Source organism: Equus asinus, chromosome 30 (assembly GCF_041296235.1).
Source record: "Equus asinus isolate D_3611 breed Donkey chromosome 30, EquAss-T2T_v2, whole genome shotgun sequence".
In the NCBI taxonomy this organism is placed as follows: Eukaryota; Metazoa; Chordata; class Mammalia; order Perissodactyla; family Equidae; genus Equus; species Equus asinus.
In genome coordinates, this window is record NC_091819.1 from 27998645 (window position 1) to 28024698 (window position 26054).

At 39.8% G+C, this 26054-nt stretch overlaps 1 pseudogene; it reads right to left on the reverse strand.

Annotated features, from left to right (window-relative positions):
- Positions 1–23951: 23951 nt before the first annotated feature.
- On the reverse strand, positions 23952–24287 carry LOC106835460 (calmodulin-like; annotated as a pseudogene).
- Between the last annotated feature and the right edge of the window lie 1767 nt (positions 24288–26054).

Consider the following 26054-nt stretch of genomic DNA (forward strand, 5'->3'; position numbering starts at 1 on the left):
CTAGCTGTGAGTGCCTCTGGTTATGGTATGTGGGACACCATCTCATCATGGCTTGATAAGCAGTGCCATGTCCGTGCCCAGGAGCTGAACCAGCGAAACCCTGGGCCACCGAAGCAGAGCGTGTGAACCTAACCACTTGGCCACCAGGCCAGCCCCTGAGCATGTTTTGAGTTACAGAGGTCGGATTGGGTCAACAGTAGTCTTAGAAGCACGTTAAACGGAGTGAGTCTGATGCCAGGTGGCTGCCTTTCAAAGCGTAAGCTGTCACTAGTTGGTTGGCTCTCAGAGGTGTTTTCACTGAAGTGAGTTCCCACTGATTTGACAGTTCTGGTATTTACCAGTTATCGTGGCTATAGGCCTATCGTTGATTGAATAAATACATTTAAAACTGGTTTTGATGTTATTTGTTTCTTCTAAGAATAGGGGACTTTTGTTTGTCTTTTTATCAGGAAACAGACGTTAACTAGGTCACTGAGAGTCTGATAGCAAAGTTGCTTCAAGCTTCTAGTCACCGACAAGCTTTTGAAACAGTCGAAGTGAAACAAAGCATTTGGTTTGATGATACCTCTTAAGCAAGGGTTGCTGCAAGTGCCAAGTTCTTCTTTTACACTTGTAATAGGAAAAAACCGGAGATCAAATATATGTCCACCAACAGAAGAATAGATAGGTGATGGTACATCCATATTGTAAAATACAATTGTTAAAATGAACTGGATCCACATGTGTCTGTGTGAATCACTATCTAAAACGGAATGTTTGGTAAAGAAAGAAAACTGCAGAATATTACATGCAGTGTACTATATGTGTAATTAAAAAATAGTAATATATATAGTGTTTACATACTTGTGCAAACATATTTGTGTATAGTAAAATTCAAAAAATCATGGACCTGATAAACACCAAATTCATAATTCTGTCTAACTCTGGAAAGGGTGGGAAATACACGGAATTGTGGACCTTTGCAGCAAATGTTAATATTTCTTTATGTGGGATGATTCATTTTGTGTGTTTCTGTGTACTGTGTGTTTTTAAAATAAAATGAAACATGAGATTCATCATTCCACTTCTTTTCTTGAACAGCTGCACAAATAATAATCTAAAGAAACCGTGTAAAGCCACAGCTTGTTCTGCTGGTATTACGACCATAATGCTGACATTGAATTTATACCACTGATCGCAAACCACAGATAAAGGAAATTTTAAGTAGAAGGACAAGCTCCTTTCTAGTAGCCGGGCAAATTCTGACTGGTGCAACTCTCAGGTTCTGTGATTTCCAATTTAACAGAGAGGGTGTTGGTCTTCTCTGAAAGTTTCTCTGATAGATTTTCTCCAAGAAAAGATGGAAGTTACTGGAGGAAAAAATATAGGGAGTATAAATAGGCCTCCCGTGTTGTTGAAATTTTTATTGAGATAATTAGAATATAGAATAGATTCACATGCACTTATAAGAAATAATATGTAGAGATCCCATATACATTCTTACCAGTTTCCCCCAAAACTGCAAACTATAGTATAACATCACAACTATGATATTGACATCGGTACAACTCACTGCCCTTATTCGGATTTCTCTAGTTTTACTTGCACTCACGAGGGTGTGTGTGTGTTAGATACTATCCACTTTTACAATATGTGGGTTCATGTAGGTGCATATAGCCACTGCCATAGTCAAGACACCAAACAGTTCCAACGCCACAAGAATCCTTCATATTGATCTTTTTTTCTTTTTAATTTTACATCTGAATCTTATTCTTTTCCTAAAAATTATTTTATCGAGGTCATATTGGCTCATAACACTGTGTAAATTTCAGGTGTATATTATTATATTTCAGTTTCTGTATAGCCTGCATGTTCGCCACCAATAGTGTAGTTTTTATCCAACATCACACACATGTGCCCCTTTATCCCTTTCATTCTGCACCCACCCCATTGCCCTCTGGTAACAATCAGTCTATTCTCCTTGTCTATGACCTGTTGACCTTTTGTAACCGAACTCAACTCCTTCCTAACTCCCCTTCCATCTCTTTCCCTGGCACTACTAATCTGTTTTCTATTTCTAATTCTTCGTCATTTAAAAAATGTTGTATAAATGGAATCATACACTATGTAACCTTCGCAGATTGGCTTTTTTCACTCAGAATAATTCTCTGGACATTCATTCAACTTGTTGGTGTGTGTCGATAGTGTGTTCCTCTTTATTGCTGAGTTTTATTGCTGAGTTATTTTTCCTATTGAAGGACCTCTGGGCCATTTCCAGCTTTTGGCTATTATAAACAAAGCTGCTGTGAACATTGTGTAAACAGAAATTTTTATTTCTCTGGGATAAGTGCTCAAGTAGACAATGGCTGGGTCATATGGTAATTGCTTCTTTAGTTGTAGAAGAAGCTGCCAAATTGTTTTCCAGGGTGGCAACCAACGCTATTTTACATTCCCACCGGCAATGGAAGAGCTTGTTTCTCCGCATCCTCACCAGATTTGATGTTGTCGCTATTTTTTATATTAGCCATTCTGGTAGGTGTGGCTAAACCTAACTCATTGTGTTGTTTTGTTTTGTTTTGTTTCAGAGGAAGATTAGCCCTGAGCTAACATCTGTGCCAATCTTCCTCTACTTTATGTGTGGGTCGCCACCACAGCATGGCTGGTGAGTGGTATAGGTCCACACCCAGGAGCGAACCCAGGCCACCAAAGCAGAATGTGCTGAAATTAACGCTTCACCACAGGTTGGCCCCAATTAATGTATTTAATTTGCATTTCCATGATGGCTAATGATATTGAACTTCTTTTCACATGCTTATTTTCCATTTGGATATGTCAATAAATGCTAGTGTATGTCTTTTGTCCATTTTCTAACTGGATTGTTTCATTTTTCAATGTTGAGTTTTGGTAATTCTTTATGTATTCTAGATAACAGCCTTTCTGTGGATACATGGTTTGCAAATATTTTCTCTTAGTCTGTAGCTTTTCTTTTCATCTTCTTCATATGTGCTTTCACAGATAGCAAGTTTTTCGTTTTAATGAGGCCCAATTTATCTGCTTTCCCTTCCACTTTTGATGCCAAGTTTAAGAATTCTTCCTAGCCTTAGATACTAAAGATTTTCTCTTATTGTTTTCTAAAAGTTTTATAGTTTTACATTTTACATGATCCGTTTTGAGTTCATGTTTATATAAGGTGTGACATTTAGGTCGAGGTTCCTCTTTTTTTTTTAAAGAGTATTTGCCCTACAAACACACACACACACACACACAACCTTAGGCTTAAATAGAGGCTATAATTCAATCAAAGGATCAAGAGTAAGACAGTTGTTTTTCTTTAAATACACACAATTACCAGATGATGGATGAATGACATTTTTCACTTTTCCTCTAATTTTGGCATCTTATAAACACTGCAATGGGGGGAACAGGAAATCTGAAAGCAGCATCCTTGCCCTCGAATTTCATTTTACATGACATTGGCCATCATATTCTTACCCAAGTGAACAAAGGGCTTCCTTTCACAGGCGCATCCTGGATAATCCCTCGGCCAGGCACTGGGCTCGTTGATGAGAATATGGAAATGGAGGTGCAGCTTCTGGCCTCAAGCGGCTTGCAGTCTAGGTAGGAGACAGGCAGGGACCTCACATAATTAGAATGCAGCGATATTTCTGACAGAAGTGAGGATGAATGTTGAGAAATTGCCAAAAAGGAATGCCAGCTCTTCTGTGGGGAGAAGGAGTTTTCCCAAGAGAGTGTGACCTTTCCACTGAGACTGGAAAGAAGAGCATGAATCTATTTGTAAGGCAGAGAAAAAAATGACAAAAATTTTGAGAAGGATGGTATGGCTGGAAGCATGATTTCAAAATGCCAAGAAAATGGCACTGGGTGGGAAGTGATACCAACAGAGGTGGACTGGGGCAGATGCTTCTGTCTCTTCTTCTTTCATTAATTGATAAAATGCTTCAGGTTCTCTCCTTTTCTTTGAGTTACTGTATTCATCCTAATTATATCAAAAAATTTGTTTGGGTTAAAAAAAAAAAACAAGAGGAAGACTAATTTCGACTTTAATTGTATCCACAACACGTCAGGAGCACTCTATTGGGAGCTGGGAAACCAGAGCTGTATTCACAGCCTCACTGCCAACCTGAGGAAAACACTGTTAGGTCACAGTTTCAGAACCGACCGCGAGTTGTAGCTTCTACAGTTGGGTTAAAATGCCTCTGAGGTGTGAGTTTTCACTTGTCGTTAAACAGGGGGTGAATGAGCGGGACTCTTCTAGTCATCCAGTTACCAAAAATAAAGTCAATGTCAACAACATGATAATTAAATGGATATTGATTTTTACCCTAAAATGGATATAATGAACATCTCAAAATGTTATTCTGCTTATTTTTTAATCCAATAAACAGATGTGATTTGGGGTTCGTGGCCCAGTCCATGAAGCAGTGGCACCCAGACTTTTCATGGTGGTTACCAGGTGTGGCTTCACTCCAGGATACATTCCCTCTGATGATTGTTTTTCCTAATTCTAACTAAATGTTACAGAAGTTTATTTACCTTGAACTTATATTCTTGCCCTCTTGAGCTGATTAGTTGAGTCTATAAGAAGCAAAATTGCCTCCAGCCCTAAGGAAGGAGTCACCTAGAAAGTGTGATCTGAGCCTTTCTGGAAGCTTCCATGACTCCCAAATCTGTCCCCAAACTTTTCCTAACCCCAATCCAACCTCCATCTTCAACTTGCCCCAGGAGGAGAACACCAGGTCCCAGGGCAATGTGTCTCCAGAGATCCCTAAATCAATATGCCCTGATTTAAGTCAGAAAGTGTGAGCACAATAAAATACGTTTGTGATGTTAAATCTGAGGGAATTGGTTTCATATGTATTGAGAGGGTTGAGACATGTAGGGAAAATCGGAGTCCTAAAAGGGAGGCTAAAGAGCTCCAAAATAAATTTTCTTACTTCACCTTCGTCTAGGACCAGCTCTCAGGATCAATTCAACTTACAAATATTTCTTAAGCAACAACATCTGCCAGATTTAACTAAACACTAGTACTTTAGAGGTGGATTAGACACAGGCTCTGCCCTCCATGGAGACCTGGATTCAGAGCCCCACTCTCTCACTTAGTAGTGTGTGCAAATCACTCTACCTCTTGGTACACTTTCCTCACCTGTAAAATAAGGACAAATAGTAAAACCTGCCTCATAGGGCTTTGGTGAGGATTAAATAAGATATTTTAAAGAAAGCTTCTGACACACAACTGGGGGTCAATACGTGGGCAGACACAGAATAGAAACTCAGGGAAGACCCCCTGAAGTAGCCTTGAACTCTAGTGCAGATTATGCACAAGCATGGCGGAGGGGATGACGTCTAGGCATGGGGAGTAGCATATGCTTTGCCTCAGATGAGAGGGAAATGTGGGGAGGAGAAGGGAAGGGGAAGCTGTGGATATGACTGTCCAACATGCTCGGGGCAGAGAGGCTGAGGGGAAGTGACAGGATATGACACAACACTAGTGGCTGACCTCATCTCTGGTAGCACCAAGAAGTTTGAACTTTGTCCCAAAGGTTTTGTGGGGAGCCACTAAAGGATTTTAAGTAAGCAAGAAAAATAATCAAATTTGCTTTTAGAATTATTACTTAGGCAGTGACATAGAGAATGAACGAGAAGGGTAAGTCGAGTCTGAGGTGTTAACCAGGAGATTGAGGGAGTGCTCCTGGTGAGGGTCCTGTCCCCAGCAAAATCAGTAAGAAGACTTGGTGACTGATCAAAGGAGAAAAGTGAGGCACATGACGGCATTTAAGAAGACTCCAGATTGCTGGTTTGGATGACTGAGTGGGTGAAAGTATGATTGGGTGAACTTGAAACACAAGATAAGGGGACAGGGGATGGGAGACGTAATGGATCTAGTTTGGTACATCCTTGGTTTGTGGGACCTGGGAAACACACAAGTGAAGCAACCAGGAGAAACGTAAATATAAGGGTCTGAAGCTTAGGACAGTGATTTAGGAACGCAGAACTTTGACACCATGCAAGGTCACTCTGGCAGTGTGCATAAAATGAGAGGGCCATGTGGGAATAACAATGTGGAAAAAACAATCAGGGAAACTGGAATGCAAGAAGAAAGAGAATGAATCTGCTGAGATGGAGATGTTAATTTATTTGAGATGTTCATAATCACGGATAAAAGCACCAGATATTGATATAGATTTATAGATTTAGATATCTCTACATACATACTGCAGCAAATTTTAATATCATCCAATGAATGAGGAAGAACCTAAAAGCTGGACAACTTAGATAATCATATGACTATGTAGCAAACGTGGTATGAATTATCAACTTATGCATTCTCAGGGGTTTTAGGAGGTTCTGGTCAATGGATCTGCAAGTTCAGGAGATGAACCTAGCTAAGATTTGAGGAGAGGAAGCCCTGGTGTGTAAGGACTGTGTCTAATTCACACTGCCTGATACCCAGCACAGCACCGCATGCAAGGAAGCCATTATTTCTTACTCTCGCCCAGTGCCAATGCCGTCTGTGTGTCTGCTTCAAACTCTCCTGCATTTGCTAAGGGGAGACACTGGCTCCAAACGCAATAGATGCTTTTATAGTAAGGCCCCTCAGAATGGAAGAAGGCTCCGAAGAGCTACACGCAAGTTGGGGGCAGGCTGAGAGACTATGGGATAACTGAATGAACCACATAGGAGGGACAGCACCGTAAGCTTCTACTGTTTCTGGAGAAAGGCCCCCTAAGCCCAAGTTAGGTTTTTCAAAAGTGATTTAAAGGGGAGGCAAATAGAATAATGATTAAGAACATGAGTTTTGAAATCAAACAGACTTGGGTTTGAAATGCTTGCTCTACTTCTCACTATTTACTAATATTTATGACTGTTTATTGAGTACTTACTAAGGGCTGGCCACCAGTCAGAATGCTTTGGAGTCACTGACAACAAATCATGAGGGCAAGACGGGGACATGGATGATTAGGTAAATTGCTGAGGGTCACACACGGGGTAAGCGGAGAGCAGGGATTTCAGTCTGGGCGGTCCGATCCAGAGCCAGTGCTCTAACCACGACACCTCTCTGCCGGGCTCTCCATGAGCCCGGGGACATCACGCAGTGGCCAAGAAGCCGTTTTCTCATATCTACCCTCTCAGACAGTTATAGTGAACACAATGCAATAATGTCTGTAATTTAAAACACTTAGCACAGCACCTAGAAGATAGTAAGTACTCAATAGATCATAGCTCTACTTCATTTTATTATTATTTCTTCTTTAAAAGGTTGTGCATTCTGTATTAAGAGGGAAAAGCTAAGGCAAGCGATGCAAAACCAGGTCAAATTTCAGCTCTCTGCCCCATCCTGGAAGGACAAGTGTGCTTGGCATCTGACACCTCAATACCTCAGGGTTTCAGATTTATGGATGTTCATGTTCCCGTCCCCAGAACACCTTGCTTTATCTGTCAAACTCTGGTGGCAGATTAACAGAGTGTGAATGATCTATAACAAACAGAACTTGAGCTATGAGCTAGAAGCAAAAGGAGGAAATGAGTCGCTAAACTGTGAAAAGCATTCAGATGATCTAATGTGCTATTCAATGCAGCACGGCTGAGAAAAAGGCTCATCGTCGTCGGCTCATCTCTCCTCTTGCTCTGGAAACAGAATACCTTCACCATTGCGTTTACATGCCCATCTGCGTTTATATATCCATCACAGGTCAATATATCCAGGCAGAAATTTTAGATAAAGTAGCAATTGTACACATTTCTCCCTGATTTCTAAAGTGCTTTCGACACCTTTTCCTATATATGAACACAACAGAGCCAATCAGCTCTCACTATAAAAGCTACGCTTTCTTTTGCTCTATTTCAGATTTCCTTTCCCAAGTGCTGGTGAGAATTAGGATTAATTCAGTTTGACTCAATGAGTCTGCTACATGCCAGCAATGTGCCGGACATTCCTCAGGCAGGGAAAATGAACACCACTGCAGGTTACTAGTGCCCCCATTTCTGAACCACAGATATGAGGTTGGAGAGCCCCAATAAAGGGTCAAAGTGGGGCTGAGGCTGCAGGAGTATGAGAATGAGAGCAGAGTTGAGGAAGAGAGTTCCCACCAGCATGCACTGACCTTAGATGGACTGTTATCTGACTCTGAAAGCTCAGTTTCCCCAGGGAAGGGGGGCAGCTCTGTGCCTGGATTCTAGGAGCAAATTTGACACCTATACAGCCAGATCGTAAACTTTGTCTGTGGCCTTGTGTGGGGATAAGCCTGACAGACAGGCCCTCAGACACTGTGAACTTGTGTGCCTATCTACAAAGTCTAGTGATTCATAGTGTCTGTTCCATGAACTGCGATTTGAGATGTTCAATCGGCAGGACAACAACTCAAGAAAGTCAGTCTGTGGGAAACAATAATAAAATCAGTTTTGAGGTTGGCACACATGTAGGTAACTGTGGAACACCCAGGTGGAGACCTCCAGGAAGCAGTGTCTGTGTCTGGAGTCAGGGGCAAGGTCTTGACCAAAAGTACTGACATGAGAATTATCAACTTAATTGAAGACTTGGACCTGGATAAGAGGAGAAGAAAGCTGAAGTGGAATCCTGGGGACCGCCCACATTCTGGGGCAGGAGAAATAAGAGGAGCCCATGAAGGGCAGGAGGAAGTAACAATTTAAATGTGGGAAAACCATCAGAGGCTTCCATTCCAAAGTACGGTGAAGTAGGTCACCCGAAAAGTTTTCTGTTACAAAACACTTGGGTAAGCTGTATAATACGTAACAAAAATATTTCTAATACATAGGTGAACTTCTAATAAGGAAAAGCAACATACAAAAATGAAGAGGAAGATGAAAACGAGAGAGGTGAGCAAGTGACAATGATTCTCTGTTGTGAAGACATTTTGCTGACCTCAAGAAGAAGCAGCTTCCACACTGACCGCCCCGTGGAAGACTGGAGAGGAGGCTCTGGGCCTCTGCAAGGCATAAAGTTGAAACTGAGACTCTTGCAATGAGACATAATATTTTATATTTTTAAGTGCATTTGAAATATTTCACAAAATTTTTTTTTAAAAGAAATGGGCACTGAATGAACTCTAATGTAAACTACAGACTTCGAGCAACAATGATGTGTCAATGTGGGTTCATCAGTTTAGCAAATGTCCCACTGTGGTGGGGGATGTTGATGGTGCGGGAGGCTGTGTGTGTGGGGACAGGTGGTACACGGGGAATCTCTGTATTTTCTGCTCAATTTTTCCATGAACCTAAAACTGCTCTCAAAAATAAAGTCTATTAAAAGGAAAGTTTCCTGGGTTTCCTGGCAGAAGTAGATTCAAAATCTCTCTGGAGGATGGATACAGGCATTACAGGATTCCAACAACTGTGTGCTCACAATCACATAATTGCAGACGTGAAGAAATAAGCCTGTATGAGGATCAATAGACAGAACAACCAGTAACATTAGAGCCTCAGAACGTGAAAAATATATAACCACTTACTGTGGTATAGAAAATAAATGTTTTATATTATAAAAAAACATAATAACAGGGGCTGGCCCAGTGGCGTAGTGGTTAAGTTCATGTGCTCTGCTTTGGCAGCCTGGGGTTTGCCGGTTCAGATCCTGAGCACACACCTACACTGCTCATCAAGCCTTGCTGTGGTGGTGTCCCACATACAAAATAGAGGAAGATTGGCACAGATGTGACCTCAGGGACAATCTTCCTCACAAAATAGTATGTATGAGAAGTGAAAACTATGAGAAAGAAATGCTTGGTTTTATAAGAAAAAATATATATTTTAAAAAATGACTGGAACTTCAAGAAATAAAAACTCAGTGAGGAAAAACAGTCTCAATGACTTACAAAAGCAGATTAGACAGCCAAAAAGATAATTTTTATACCTCAATAAAGATCTGTAGAAAATTCCAGAAAATAGCACAGGGAAACAATGATACAGAAAATGTGGGAAAGGAGAACAACAATAAAAATTCGCATATACTGCGGAAGGAAGCAAAACTTGGTACAACCAACTTGAAAAACAACTTGACAAAATCTAGTAAAATTGAAGATGCACACACTCTACTATCCTAAATTTTCCTCTTAAAATATGCTTGTTAGGGGCCGGTCCTGTGGCCGAGTGGTTAAGTTCGTGCGCTCTGCTGCAGGCAGCCCAGGGTTTCATTGGTTCGAATCCTAGGCACGGACATGGCACTGCTCATCAAACCACGCTGAGGCAGCATCCCACATGCCACAACTAGAAGGACACACAACGAAGAATATACAACTATGTACCAGGGGGCTTCGGGGAGAAAAAGGAAAAAAAAAAAATATGCCTGTGGGTGCCAGGGTACACCGCTGAGATCCTGCCCCTTAGGACCCAAGCACTAACTTCCTTCCAGGAAATTGCTCTTTCTGAAGGGAGCTGCCTCATCCAAGAATAAATAGGTGCCCTCCTGGGGGCAGCCTATATCCAACAAGGGGGCACGGAGGCCAAGACCCCTTCCCCAGGATGGGACAACTTGATCTGCCATCAGAGCCGCAGAGCTGGGGCTTCTTCTGGAACTACAGCTCAGTGTCATTTCTCTCTCCACCCAATCCTGTTTCATTCAATTCCTTGTAAGTGCTTTTCCAAAAAGCTACTGCCCAGCAGCATCCTGTATATGTAAACCTCAGCATCTTCTTCCTAAAGAACCGAATCTATACTGTGCCCTAGAGAGACACCCAACCAAATTGCACCAAGATTCGTATACATGTTCATTGCAGCGAAGGCAAAAAGTTAGAAACAACAAAATGGTCCTCAACTGGAAAATGGATCAATAAACTTCATATATTTATACAATGTAATAGTGTAAAATATTATTGAACGGTTACTGGGTGTTAACTTCTACGGATGCATACACAAACAAAACAAACAAAAATCCCTGCTTTAATGCAACTCGGTCCTAGTGGGGGAGAGGAAAAACTATATATAGAAAGATGATAGATTAGTTAGATAGATAGATGGTAGATAGATAGATAGACAGATGATAAAGTCATGTGTCACATAACAATGTTGTGTCAGTCAACAACTGACCGCATATACGACAGTGGTTCCATGAGATTAGCACCACATATCCTAGGTGTGTAGTAGGCTATACCATCTAGGTTTGTGTATGTACTCTCTATGATGTTCACACAACAAAATTATCTAACAACGCATTTCTCAGAATGTATCCCTTTTGTTAAGCAACACACAACTGTAGATAGACAGATAGATAGATAGATAGGTGGATAGATAGACAGGTAGATAGATAGAATGTTAAAAGATTCTAAGTGATTGGAGAAAAAGAAGGTAAGAGTGGGGGTTATATTTTTAAGTAGTGTGATCAGGATAGGCCTCACTAAGAAGGTGGTATTTGAGCAAAATTTGACAAAAGTAAGACATTGGTTATAAGGCTATCCAGGGAAAGAGCATTCCAGGCAGAAGGAATATCAGATGCAAAGGTCCTGTGGAACAAGGCTCCTATCTGGCATGTTTGAGCAAGAAGGAAGCCAGAGTGGCTAGAGTTGAGTAAGTGGGGGGTTGGGGGGGGGGCGGGGAGGTATAGAAGATGGCGAGGATTAGATCACATAAGGATTTTCTTTGACTCCAAGTGAGGTGGGAAGCAGTGGAAGGGTTTTGAGCAGATGAGTGTCATGATGCGATCTGGGTTTTGAGAAATATCGTTCTGCTGCCGTACTGTAATTAGACTGCAGGGGACAACGGTGAAATCAGGGATAACAACTGGGAGGGTATTGCAATAGTCTAGGCAACAGTTGGTGGTGGCTTACACAGGCTAATAGCAGTGAAAATTGTGAGCACTGGTTGGATTCTGTACATATATTAAAAGTGGAACCACAGGATTTACTGATTAAATGGTGTGAGAATCGAAGAAAAAGAGTTCAGGTGGTCAGCCTGATCAGCTAGAAGTATGCGGTTGCCATTAACTGAAATGGCAAAGACTGTGGGAGGCACAGGTTCATAAGAAAAATCATCAGAAGTTTGACTTCAGCACAGTAAACTTGAAATACCTGTTACAAATCCAAGGAGATGTGTCTAATATGCAACTGGATATATGAGTCTGGAGTGCAGGGAGAAGTCTGGGCTAGAGATAGAAATTGAGGCTTCATCGGTATATGGATGGCATTTGAATTCAGGAGACTGGAGGAGCTCTTCAAGGTAATTAGTTTAGATGGAGAAGAAAAGTGAATTACCAGGACTGAACCCTAGACACAAATATATATAGTTGATGTATACCTATCAAGTATGTATATATTTTTCAATATATCAACATATGTAAAACAAGTGTATATATCAAGTAACTATCCTTTTATAATTGTACTCTCATTGCATAGAATATTGAGGGGCCTACTGAGTAGGTGCTCAATAAATAGCAAATGAATGAATGAAAGAATGAATATTGAGCTTCTGCACAAGTTTTTATTTGAAGAAAATGCTTTAATTGCTCTCTAAAAGTTTGAAAACCGCTGTACTCAGGAACTGTCTATCAAGGGAAACTCTAGTTTTATTTGAAACATTCTGATTTAATAAAATTTTACTTATTTCATAACTATGTCACAATTAGAACTAATTAGAACTAAAAATATGTTGAAAAGAAAAAATAATACCATGAGGCTAGAGAACCAGATCAAAACAAGGAATGAGTAACATTTCTAAATGTCACAAAGAGTTCAAAATGACGACTGAAAAATGTTCCCTTGAATTGGACAACTGAAAGTTCATTGATAATGTCAGCAAGAAATATTTCCAATTGAATAAATGAGAACCTCTAAGAGTAAATGAAAATGGAGAGAACCTTGGCTGTGAGTAGAAAGAGAAAGATCGGTTGATGGCTAGATTTGGAAGATAAAGATCATGTCTGGGTGCTAATAGGAAGGAACTAGGAGAGAGAAAGAGGTTAATGCCAGAGGCAAGGGGATGATTGATTCAGTTATTGGTTGCTGATATGAGAGAGGACAAATCTAGGAGAGATTTCCTTTAGCTCAGAGAAGGAAAGAGTAACTTATAAATGCAGGGTCAGCGTCGTTTCTTTAAAGAGACGATCAGGAACTTAGAATGTATTTTCTCTATGAAGGAAAAGTTGTCTGATACACGTCAGGAGGAGAGAATAGAAGAGGGAATTTGAAAAGAATGGTGAACATTTTAAACAGATTGTATAAGGAAATGTCTAGGAACTCCCCTGAGGGTTGTAAGGCATTGATGAGGACTTACCTGTGATCAGAGACAATGACATCATAACGGTAGCAATTGGAATAATTTTGTGATTTTCCTCAGAAATCCTCAGCAATATGAATGTAGGAGCAGATAGCACAACTGGTTGGATTGGTCCTCAGGATTAGGGGTTAGATAAGGGCAGTAAAAGCTCATAAGGGTAAGAGAGTGGCTGAACTGATAAACCACTGAATCTGGGAAAGAGTCAAGATTTAAGTGTTTACTAACTGGGAGAAAAATAAAGCATTAAGGAATTACATTTGTAGGAGATTGAAGAGCGGATAGGATGGGAAATAAGGTTGGGGGAACTGGAAAGGTGACAGATTGTCATCATAAACGTGATATTGCAGATCAGATTTTCAGTGATGGAAAAGTTTTGGGCAACGAAGGAATACAGGAGTCCTCAGGTGGGATTCAAGATGAGGGATACTGATGCTGAAGAGGTCAAACATCTCGAAGAATATTTGGTGAGTCATTTAGTTCTAACACCCACGTCCACAAGGGTAATAGCAGGACTGGAAGCTTGGAGGAAATTGCTGCTAGGGAGGAGAATAGTGGAAGGATGAGTCAGGGATCAGGAATTTTCAAGCTATTTGGGAATGCCTACCCAGAAAGAGAAGTTTGCAGTGCCTAATTGGGTTAACTGGCCTCAAAGATCAGAACGGAATCTGAAGTAAGGTTGTCCTTTACTAGCACATGCTGAGGTCCAGGTTTCTGTCAGAGGCCTAATAATATCTTCCCAAGCTTCCAAATGGAATTTTTGTCAAAAGATGTCTTGTGGCCTTGGCAAAGGTCCAGCAACTGGTAGGGACATAAAGAAGAAAAGAAATCAGAGCACTTATTGTGTGCCATACACTGTGCTGAGCACTTTACATAGATTATCTCATTTAATCCTCACAACAATCTTTCTATAAGATTATTATTATTATTATTTCCAATTAAGAAACAAAAAAAGGAAGCTGAAATTAGTAGACTTGAAGCAATTCACAAAGATCATATAGATATTAAGTGATAGGACTGAACTTTGAAGCAAAATCTTTTTCTTCCAAATCCTAATATGTTTTCCACTGTACAATTTGAGTCATGCAATTTAGGAGGAATTGAATGGGCCCACATCCAAGCATGGGCCCTGATTGGCTTAAGACAGCTGGAGGCCCTTCACCTCAACCAAGGTGATTGGTTCAGGAATTGGTACACAACCCAGTGAAGACCAATCAAGGTCATTTAGATTCCACTCCAGGAGTCAGCTGGTGTCCTGCTTGTCACAATACAGAAAGATTACAGCTCGAGAGCCGCAGGCAGGCAGGCAAGACCACAAAGGAGGAGACTATGTCAGTGAGTGGAACTGAAAAATGGAAGGAGGAAAAGGGGGACTTGGCCCGTATTTTTTGAGTCATGAATTAAGTCTTTTTTTGAAATCTATAGCTGTTCAATTATGTGAGCCAATAAATTCTTAGTTTGGCTTAAGCCCATTTTGATAAGCGTTCTTTGCAAGCAAAGGCCTTAGGAAATTTTGCAAAGAGCACAGTTTGCTTTGAGGACAGACCAAGTTCCCTTTCAGCATCTCATTCTTTATTTCCCATCCATCTGCTCTGATAATAGCTAAAGATTCTTTAGATAGTTCTATTCCTTTTTTTTTCCCCAGGCAAAGGGACCTACCTGTATACACAAAACCTGGCAGTCTTCTCGTTCTCCTCTTTATCCAGGTCATCCTCCCTGGATATTCTTGAAGGTCAAACTCGACATGAATTCAGAAGCATTTTCTCCTCAGCCCTGAGCTGACTTCTTGGTAACAGACTCCTATCTCTCTGAAAATTTGAATTTATCACACAGACATGGAGAAGGCTTAATTACAGTAGGGTGAGACAGCAGTAAAGCTAACACATGGATGATGGGGGCAAAGGTCAGCTTCATTTGGTGCAATGTGTCCTTAGATGTATTTTGTTAGTCTTCTTAAATTTAAAAGTGGAGAGGGGAAGGAAGGAAAAGAAATGGAAATTGCTGCAAAAAAAGTTTTCAATCTTGGAAGATATTTCTTTTTAAAATAGGTAAAGTTTTTAGATAGTCTAAATATTTTATAACTTTTGAAAATGTCTATGAATATAGAAATATACTTATCCAAAATTTGGATTTTTAGGGGGAAAAACATCACAAAGCTGAGTTAGTATTTGTTAGTGCTTCTTCTATTACTTGTCAGGCAATCAGAATGTGTGAACTCTGCTCTGGTTGTTCAGTCTCTAGGTTAAGAGATGGAGTCCTTTTTCTACATGTCCCCCTAGTATAATGGAGCAAGGGCCCTAAACTACACAGGACCTTCAGCAAACAAAGAATTGTACAGGGGGTAAGCAGTGGCTTGGCAGAGGGGAGGCAGAGAGAATTTAATTTTAAGGAGGTAAAATTTGAGCTAATATTTGAAGGAGAGAGCTACAGTACGACAAACAGGAGGAAGACTTTGGAGCCACCGGTCACGTTGAAGGTTCGACCAGTAGGTGCTGGAGCCAAAGGCAGAACTAGGGCTTATTACCGTCTTTTGCAACATCTCTCAAACTTAAGTGCTCATCTTGCTTCCTTCTTCCACCAGCCAAGCCTAGAGCATCATTTCTAATGCCCAGATGACCATCCTGAACTCCAAAATGGCCCCTGGCTACATAATCCACTCTAGCATCCTCACAGAGAGCAGAGGAGCGTCATAAAGGTTACAAATTGACAAGAGCCCTGAGACTCTGACACTTCGTAATATAAGTATTTATGTAGCTAACAAGGATAGAGATGTACTGATTGGGATAATGAGGTGCCAGGAGGGAATGTGAGGACCAGCATTCAAAAGTGGGGATCCCCCAGAGCCTCTCAATGCCAGGGATGCGTTCAGGCACTGGACCCTGCTGACGACAGCCTGCACGAAATGGGCCGTGTGGGGTCTGGAGAGCTGGCTATTTTTATCATCCCTTGTCATTTATAGCTGGCAATTGCTTGATATTGTGTGAGCTTCCTCCCAGAGTTCAGATGAATCATTTTCCCCACTCACAATTCCGAAACGAACCTTCTCCTACACATTTCAGCAGAACAGAAGTTTCATGAGAAGTTTCTCCTCAGGGTGTGCTCTTTGGGCCACACTCCTTAGAGGCTCAGATCTGGAGTTAGAACCCCGCATTCTGGTTCGTGCCTCGTCTCCTATGAGCTTATAGAAGAGCTGTATCTGATTCCATCTCTCCCTCAGCAGCAAGAGCATATGTCACTCAAAAGAGCATCCGCATATCCACAGAAGAGGAGCTACATTTCTCTGTTATTATGTATATATATGTTTACAAACTTAAGTATTTATAACTAGACACACACACACTCCCCAATAGAAGCAAAAAGCAAAACAGATCTGTCTACTAAAGCATTGTTAAAACCCTGGCTATGCACTTCCATTTTGCTGCCTGGAAGATACATTACATTTTTTTGAACTCTAATGGAAATTTGATTAAATGCACAATTAAAATATTTTTTAAATCTTCTTATTTTCCTTTGTTTTAAGACTTATTTTATGCTTATTGAGATGCCTATTCCCTACAAAAGACTAGGAAAAATACTTTAAAACTTTTCTTCTTTTATCTAAATATTTCTTGAACGCATTATCTTCATAAAGTGCATTCAAAGCATTTTAAGAGTGTTTCAAATATGAGGATTTTATCCTCTTTTTACAGATGGGATGCTTCCACACAGAGCAGCGGAGACAGGCTGGCTCAGCCCCTGTGCCAGTTCCTTGACCAAAATTCTTGAAAAAACCCAGATGGAATTTCAGACTCTGTCTACAGAAAATAGTCCTGTCACCATAGATAAAGTCTCAGTCTTAGAAGTACCAAGATATCTCATTCGTTAAAGCTCCATATCACTTTTTCTTTCTGGGTTTAGATATGACTAACATGCCTAACATTCAGAAAGATACAAGATAGATATAGATGGGAATAAAGATTAGTTTTAGATATAGACATATATGCACAGAAAAAAGAAGAGAAAGAATATCGTGATCAATTTGTGTTTTCTACATTTGTTTTCTCTGTTTTTACATGTTTTCAGTAAATAATTTTATAATAAAAAATTTTGAGTGCTTCCTCCTTACCTTTCTTTCTCTCCTTCCTGAATAACCCACTCCTCAAGCTGTTAGGGAAGGCAGAGTGAGATGGGTTGGTGGGGGTGGGATGGCCACAGTGCCTCAATGCAGGGTATTGAAGCGCATGTTGGGTGAGGAGGCATCACACAGGAGGGATGCCTGGCATATGGTGCTGGAGCCCAAGCAAGGGGAGGAGGTTGTCTCTGAGGTGGGGTAGCTTGATATGAGGATTCAGAGTCCCAGCGAGGACAGAAGGGCACCTCTGCTGCCTAGTACTGGGAGTCAGAGCCACAGTCGGGTGAGGAGGGTGTCTGCACTAGGGGGTCAGACACATGCAGGAGACCAAGCAGCGTTAGGAGGGCATCCTCACAAAGGAGCAGCTTGGCAGGAGTGTAGGATTCGAGGCAGAGTGAGAAGGGCGTTCGTGCCTGGATATCAAAGATCAAGGGGGTGAGGAGAGTGTCCACGTGGGTGTGGGGGGAGTTGGCAGCATAGAATTGGGTGTCTCAAACCCAGTGGGTGAAGAGGGCTCAACGAAAGTTGTTCTGTTTGTCCCTATAAATCATATTAGGTCTTGACAAAGCTAATATCTCAGCATCTAGATTGTATCTCCCAAAAAAGAGAGAAAGGAGATCTGGGTTAATGTCAATATGACATTGATGTCATTGAAAAAAACAAAATGTTCCACAAAAGTCATATTGTATCATAAAGTTTTCTAGGGTTGTTTGAAAAAAAGTCTGTCACTTTTCATCTGTATTTATTGGTCGGCCTCTCCCTCATCTCCCTGGGCTCTAAGCATAGACTCCTCAGCTCTGTGTGGCAAGTCTTGCGAGCTCAGCTGTACTCCTCTTGGCATTTACACTCAGGCAAAACAAAGGCAATTCTGATGACTGATTCGCCACACAGGGCTCTGATTCAGGGATCAGGCCTTGGCAAATGGTAAAAATTCTGCAAACCCAAGATAAGCATGCTATCCCACCTTGATTCTTGAGTCCACAACAGATACAAATAATTGTGCAGATCCTCTTCTCCCCCAGGAACCAATGCCTCAGAATCTTTTACAACACAGGACTCTAATTTTCCATTACCGGTCAACAGAAACTGGTACAAAAGAAGAAATTTATTTGCCAGCCTTGATATAAAAATAATTGCAGTTATTGCTTAACATGATTTATATCTTATATTTTGGAAACAATAGGGTAGTAAGGTATCAAAATTTGTTCAAGGTCTGTGGGGAAGAGCAAGATGGGGACTAACAAGTGTGGAAACATTTAAAAATCCTGGAATTTTAGAGTGCAACTCTTGCCAAACTAAGTGTTAGTGCTACTCAGTCCCATGAAACTCTTTAAGTGACCATTTAGCTTACATTGGAAAAATACAATAATCAAGTGAATCAGAATGATCTGAAAGTTTCATATCATGTCAAGAGCAAAGTCCACATGACTTTCCCAGGCACACACTGGCCTTGTCTAAAGCCCACGATTTGACAGCCATGCAACCTGTGAGGAGTAGGCCCCTTCCAGCACAACCATTTGTTTCAAAGCCCTATAGAGGCACAGAAGAATGCAGGAGGTTAGAAGAAGGGAACATGGAACATTACATGATGATTCTCTTTGTGAAATGCAGGAGAATCTGCCTTAATAACATTAAATCTTTGGCTAACAATGGGAATAGCCGACATTTCTGGAAATCTCCTAATTGTCTGAGCACTGTGCTAAACACTTTATGAGCATATCTCATTTAATACAAAAACAACCCTTTGGAGCAGGTAGTTTTTCTCTCCATTTTACAAATCAAGTACTACAGTTTAATGGGTTAGATAATTTGCTCGAGGTCCTGCAATGCTGGCATTCAAACTGGAGCTATCTGGTTTGAAGCCTGGGTCCTTAACTGTATATAAAATTGCCCCTCCACCCCATTCAAAAATGCAGTGAAAAGAAGGAATATTGCAGAGAAGACAAATGCAAGTGACATTTTGGATTATAAAACTCTATTGTTCACAAAATTGGGCATTTCTTTGGCAACCTTTTTTTTGGTCATTGGAAATTGAATATTACTTCATGTGAGCCCATCAGTTGGGCAGAAGAGAATGACAAACACCGTCTTCAATGAGGGAAATGTTCTCATGGGGGAATGGGAAAGGTTTGTAGCTAACCATCATCTGAAAGGTAGGGAAAATGAAGCGAACTTCCAGATCCACAGCAAGGTTTTTCACTGTCTGTCATTTGGAGGCAGCGCTGTAACCAGAGCCCCGCAGAGGTATGTGAGAAGCAGCCAGCACTGACTCTTCAACTGGCTTATAACTAGTCAGAGGCATCAAACAGAGAGAGCAGTATGAGAATAAAACTGCGTGTTGAGCAGAACAAAGGAATGACTATCACAATAAAACTAATTCAAGTTCTAAAGGATGCAAACCAAAGTCAAGCTCAGTCATGTTGTATGACTCAGTGATTCCAAGAGAAGTGGGGTTTAAGTCAGATTATGTTAGAGGATGTTAAAAACAAGGATTGGAGCAGAAAAGACAAGCACAGGAAAGAGGAATGAGCAAAGGCGTGAAGAAGGAACCTGGACCACTGGGGCAAAGACGGCAAGCAGTCCAAGAAGAGGGACTCTAGAGGGGGACCACGGGAGGTAACCCAGCAGAACAACGAGGCGGAGGTGGGATAGCAGAGAATGAAGAAGGGAAGGGGTGAAGCTGCCACAGTGTTACTGCAGCTGTAGATTAAAGAGGAGCTGGGCAGAGCGAAGCTGGCAGGCAGGCCCTTTGTGGCAGCAGGATTTGCTTTAAGTATTTCAAGATACTGTAAATTCTGCACTTCTGTCAGAGGTACGGGAAGCGCCTCGCAAGTATTAGCTCATTTAATTCTCACAATAACTCAATGTTATAACATAGGAAATATTATTAACTCTACTTTACAGATGAGGAAATTAAAAGACAGATGGTTTAACTAACTTGTCAGTGTCACACAGGTGGAAAGTGGTGGAGCTGGGAGTCACGCGCTGGCAGTAGGGAGCCAAGATACAGTGGTCTTCACTGCTCTCCCTTGTTGCCGTTCTGGTTTATTGCACCTCAGGAAAAGAGACGGCATCATCGTTTGATCCCAAGTGGTTGCATTTCCAGGTACTACATCATGGGCATTTTTTCATTATTATTTAAAACCATTTATCATAATCAGAGAATCTGTTATGGGCTGAACTTAGTCCCCATCCCCCAAATTCATCTGTTGAAATACTAACCCCAGTACCTCAGAATGTGACTGTAATGGTAGATAGGGTCTTTAAAGAGGCAATCAAGTTAGAATGAGGTCTTATTCTAACTTATTATTAATTTAATATAGGTGGGCCCTTATTCAATGTGAATGGTGTCCTAACAAGAAGAGGCGATGAGGACTCACGTGCACAGAAGGAAGACCATGTGAAGACACAGGCAGGAGACAGTCATCTACCAGCCGAGGAGAGAAGCCTCAGAAGACACCAGCCCTGCGGACATCCAGCCTCTAGAATTGTGAGAAATAAACTTCTGGTTTTTAAGCTACCAAATCTGCAGTACTTCATAATGATAGCCCTACCAAACTAATACAGCATCTAACCATCTAAACTACTAATTGCTGTAATTTGAGCTGACCACAAAAAAAGATCTCTGAGAAAGGTAAATCTGGTGACATACAATACAGATTCAGAAGTATTCAATTCAATGCTTGGAAGAAGAATTATCTATCCTCTTTTATTTATGTGAACTGAGAGTAATAGCACAGAGGCAGAAAGAGGAAAAGTGGAATTTGACTGCTGTAAGTATGCTATGTTGTTTAGGAAGTGGTAAAAGTAATAACTAACAGTTTATGAAATTAAGTCAAAGATTCATGTTGTAATCTACAGTAGCTGCTGTAATACAAAAAGGTATAATTTAAAAGCTGGTAAATGAAACAAAAGTAAATAATGGAAAAAGGAAATACTTGCCTATTACAAAAGAAGGAACAAAGAGCAGACAGGACAAATAAAAACCAAATAGTAATATGGTAGACCGAAACACAACTACATAAGTAATCACAATTACATTGAAAAGGACTAAACACTCCAATTAAAAAATGAAAATTTTCATACTGGACAAAAATACAAAATCCAATTATATTTTGTTTAACCTTTAATTAATTTGAAAATAAAGATACTCTCTAATTACAAGAATGGGAAAATATACACCATTAAAGCATTAGCCAAAAGACAGCTAGTGTGACTATACTAATAGCAAAGTACACATCAGGTCAAGAAGTTCTACAGAATATTAAAGAGGGATATGTGACAGTGATAAAAGGATTGTGACATGAAGCTACAGTCCTAAAACTGTGTGTACCTAATAAAATACATGAATATAAATATATAAAACAAAACATTGACAAATAGAGAGAAAGAGGCAAATTCAAAATGATAGTTGGAAATGTAAACACACCTCTCTCAAAAACTCATAGAAGAAATGCACAAAATGTCAGTAAGGATACAGAAGATTTCAAAAATACAAATAATCAAATTGGTCTAACTGAAATTTATAAAACCCTATATCCAATAACAGCAGAATACATGTCCTTTTCAAGTGCATGAGGACCATACATCAAAATAGGTGATAAAAAGCCATAAAGGTAATCTCAGAAAATTTCAAAGGTAAATTCAGAGTAAGCCGCATCCTTCTTGTAAGTGATCACCTCTCTAAAAAAGGTTTCAGGAAAATAACAGTAAGATAAGGGAAGAAAACATGGAAGAATAAAGACCTAATTACTATACATGCATATTTTTTTCAGGTTTCCATCGTTATATTTCAATTTCTGTAAAGACTGCATCATGTTTACCACCAATGGCTGCGTGTTTACCCATCACCACACATATGTGCCTCTTTATCCCTGTTTCCTCCCCCCACCTCCTTCTCTGGTAACCACTAATCTAGTCTCCTTATCTATCTGTTTGCTTATTTATCTTCTACATCTGAGTGAAATCATGTGGTATTTGTCTTTCTCTGTCTGACATATTTCACTCAGCACAATACCCTCAAGATCCATCCTTGGTGTTGCAAATGGTACAATTTTGTATCTTTTTTATAGCTGAGTAGTATTCCATTGCATATATATACCACATCTTCTTTATCCATTCATCAGTCGATGGGCACTTGGCTTGCTTCCACACCTTTGCTAGTTACTAATAATGCTGTGATGAACTACAGGTACATATATCTTTATGAATTGTTGACTTTATGTTCTTTGCATAAATACCCAGTGGTGGGGTAGCTGGATCATATGGTATTTCTATTTTTAATTTTTTGACAAATCTCCATACTGTTTTCCATAGTGGCTGCAGCTGTTTGCATTCCTACCAGCAGTGTATGACGGTTCCCTTTTCTCCACATCCTCTCCAACATTTGTTATTTCTTCTCTTAGCAATTATAGACATTCTGATGGGCATGAGATGATACCTCATTGTAGTTTTGATTTGCATTTCCCTAATAATTAGCGATGTTGAACATCTTTTCATGTTCCTCCTGGCCATCTGTATATCTTCTTTGGAAAAATGTTGGTTCATAACCTCTGCTCATTTTTTGATCAGATTGTTCAATTTTTTTGGTGATAAAGATTAGCCCTGAGCTAACACCTGTGCCCATCCTTCTCTATTTTATATGGGGGACAGCTACCACAGCATGGCTTGATCTGCACCCAGGATCCAAACCTCTGAACCCCAGGCCACTGAAGCAGAGGCACGCAAACTTAACCACTATACCACCAGGGCAGCCCCCAGGTTGTTCATTTTTTTGTTGTTGAGTTGTATGAGTTCTTTATGTAGTTTGGAAATTAACCCCTTGTCAGATATATGAAATATTTTCTCCCAGTTGGTGGGTTGTCTTTTAATTTTGTTGATGGTTTCCTTTGCTTTGTAGGAGATTTTTAGTCTAATAGAATCCAATTTGCTTATTTTTTCTTTTGTTTCCTACGGTATTCAAAAAGATACTGCTAACACCAATATCAAAGAGTGTACTGCCTGTATTTTCTTCCAGAAGTTTTATGTTTTCAGGTCTTACCTTCAAGTCTTTAATCCATTTTGAGTTAATTTTGTGTATGCTCATGGATTGGAAGAATAGACATAGTTAACATATCCATATTACCTAAAGCAATCTACATATTCAATGCTATCCCAAACAGAATCCCAATGACATTCTCACAAAAATAGAACAAAGAATCCTAAACTTTACATGGAACAACAAAAGACCCTGAATAACCAAAGCAACCCTGAGGAAAAAAGAACAAGGCCAGAGGCATCACAATCTCTGACTTCAAAATATACTACAAATCTATAGTAACAAAACAGAGTGGTACTGGCAGGAAAACAGACACACAGATCAATAGAACAGAGTTGAAAACCCAGAAATAAAACCATGCACCTACAGACAGCTAATCTTGAATAAAGGAGCCAAGAGCATAAAACGGAGAAAGGAAAGTCTCTTCAATAACTGATGTTGGCAAAACTGGACAGCCACATGTAAAAGAAGGAAAGTAGACCATTATCTTACAGGAATATTTTTTTGACAGTAGGGTGAAACAAAGAAACAAAGAAAAGGCAAGTAATTTAGTACAAGAAATTTGACACGTTCTGTACAATTTCTTCACTTTGCTCTCATCATTTGTACAAACTCTTCATAGTTTACTTGACCATCATCATCAATATCTGCTTCCCTGATCATTTCATGAACTTCATCTGTTAACTGCACTCCACGGTTTATCACATGCTGAAGCTTTGCTGCACAAGTATAGCCATTGCCATCCTTATCAAACACACGGAATGCTTCTCTAATTTCTTCTTCACTGTCACTGTCTTTCATTTTTCTTGCCATCAAAGTCAGAAATTCTGGGAAATCAAACATACCATTACCATCAGCACCTACTTCATTAATCATGTCCTATAACTCTGCTTCTGTGGGATTCTGTACAAGTCACCTCATTACAGTTCCTAATTCCTTTGTTGTTACAGTTCTATTACCATCTCTGTTAAATAGTGAAAAAGTTTCTTTAATTCTGCGATCTGCTCCTCTGTCAATTGGTCGACTACGCTGCAAGCATTAACGGTCTCCACAATCACACAACCACTCAGTTGCTCACTCCACTTGGACTCATTCTTTTGCGGTGGAGAGTAAATAGTATTTTTTTTTTTTTTAGAAAACAAATATACAACTTGGAATGGATTTGAGGCAAATTGTGCCATAAAAGATTTTCTTTAAGTGGTTAAATGAAGTTTATAAAGCAAGTAACAATTTAAAAAAAGTTTCTGGTACAGGACCAGCAGTACAAAAAAATAACATACAAGTACCTATATAATAAACCCATTTTGCAATAGTCCAACTTTTAAGTACACATTGCTGACTGACCATGCAGAGTTACAACTTCCACATCAACAACATATTGACAGTTCCTACAGAAAACTACTTAAAAAAAAGGCATAACCCAGATGTTCCCTTGTTTGATCAACTCTAGCTAAGTTTAAATGTGCAGAAGGGCTTAGATATATCCAGCGTAAGCCATAGGAGAAGAAGAGGAAGATAAGAGAAAAAGAATGAAAAAAAAAGAACCGAAAGGAACTACAAAAACAACTAGAAAGCAACTAACAAAATAGAAATAAGTACATACCTATCAATAATCACTTTAAATGCAAATGGACTAAATTCTTCAGTCAAAAGACATAAAATGGTTGAATAGATTAAAAATAATAAGACCCAACTATATGCTGCCAACAAGAGACGCATTTTAGATGTAAGGACACACACAGACTAAAAGTGAAGGGATAGAAAAAGATATTCCATGTAAATGGAAACAAAAAGAAAGCTGGAGGGCCAGCCCAGTGACGTAGTTGTTAAGTTCGTGCACTCTGCACAGCGGCCTGGGGTTCATAGATTCAGATCCCTGGCACAGACCTACACACTGCTCATCTAGCCATGCTGTGGTGGTGTCCCACATACAAAATAGAGGAAGATTGGCACAGATGTTAGCTCAGGGACAATCTTCTTCACCAAAATAAATTAATTAATTAAAAATTGAAAAAAGGGAAAAAAACAGAAAAGTATAGGAGCACCTATACTTATATCAGAAAAAATAAACTTTAAGACAAAGACTGTAATGAGAGACAAAGAAGGAAGTTACATAATGATGAAGGGATCAATCCAACAAGACAATATATATTGGCAAATATTTATACACCCAACACAGAAACACCTAAACACACAAGGCAAATATTATCAGACCTAAAAGGAGAAAGAGCAATACAATAATAGCAGGAGACTTTAAAACCCCACTTACATCAATGGATAGATTATCCAGACAGCAAATCAATAAGAAAATATTGGCCTTAAACAATGTTAGACCAGATGGACTTAACAGATATTTACAGAGCATTGCATCTAAAAGCAACAGAATACACAGTCTTCTCAAGTGAACATGGAACATTTTCCAAGATAGAGCATATGTTAGGCCACAAAATAAGTCTTAATATACTTAAGAGGACTGAAATCATATCAAGCATCTATTCTGACCACAATGGTATGAAACTGGAAATTAATCACACAAAGAAAACTGGAAAAATCACAAATATGTAGAGATTAAACAACACATTACTGAACAACCAATGAGTCAAAGAAGAAATTAAAAAGTAATAAAAAAAAATAAACCACCTGTTTAAAGGCCCCATCTCAAATAGGTCTGATAATATTTGCCTTGTG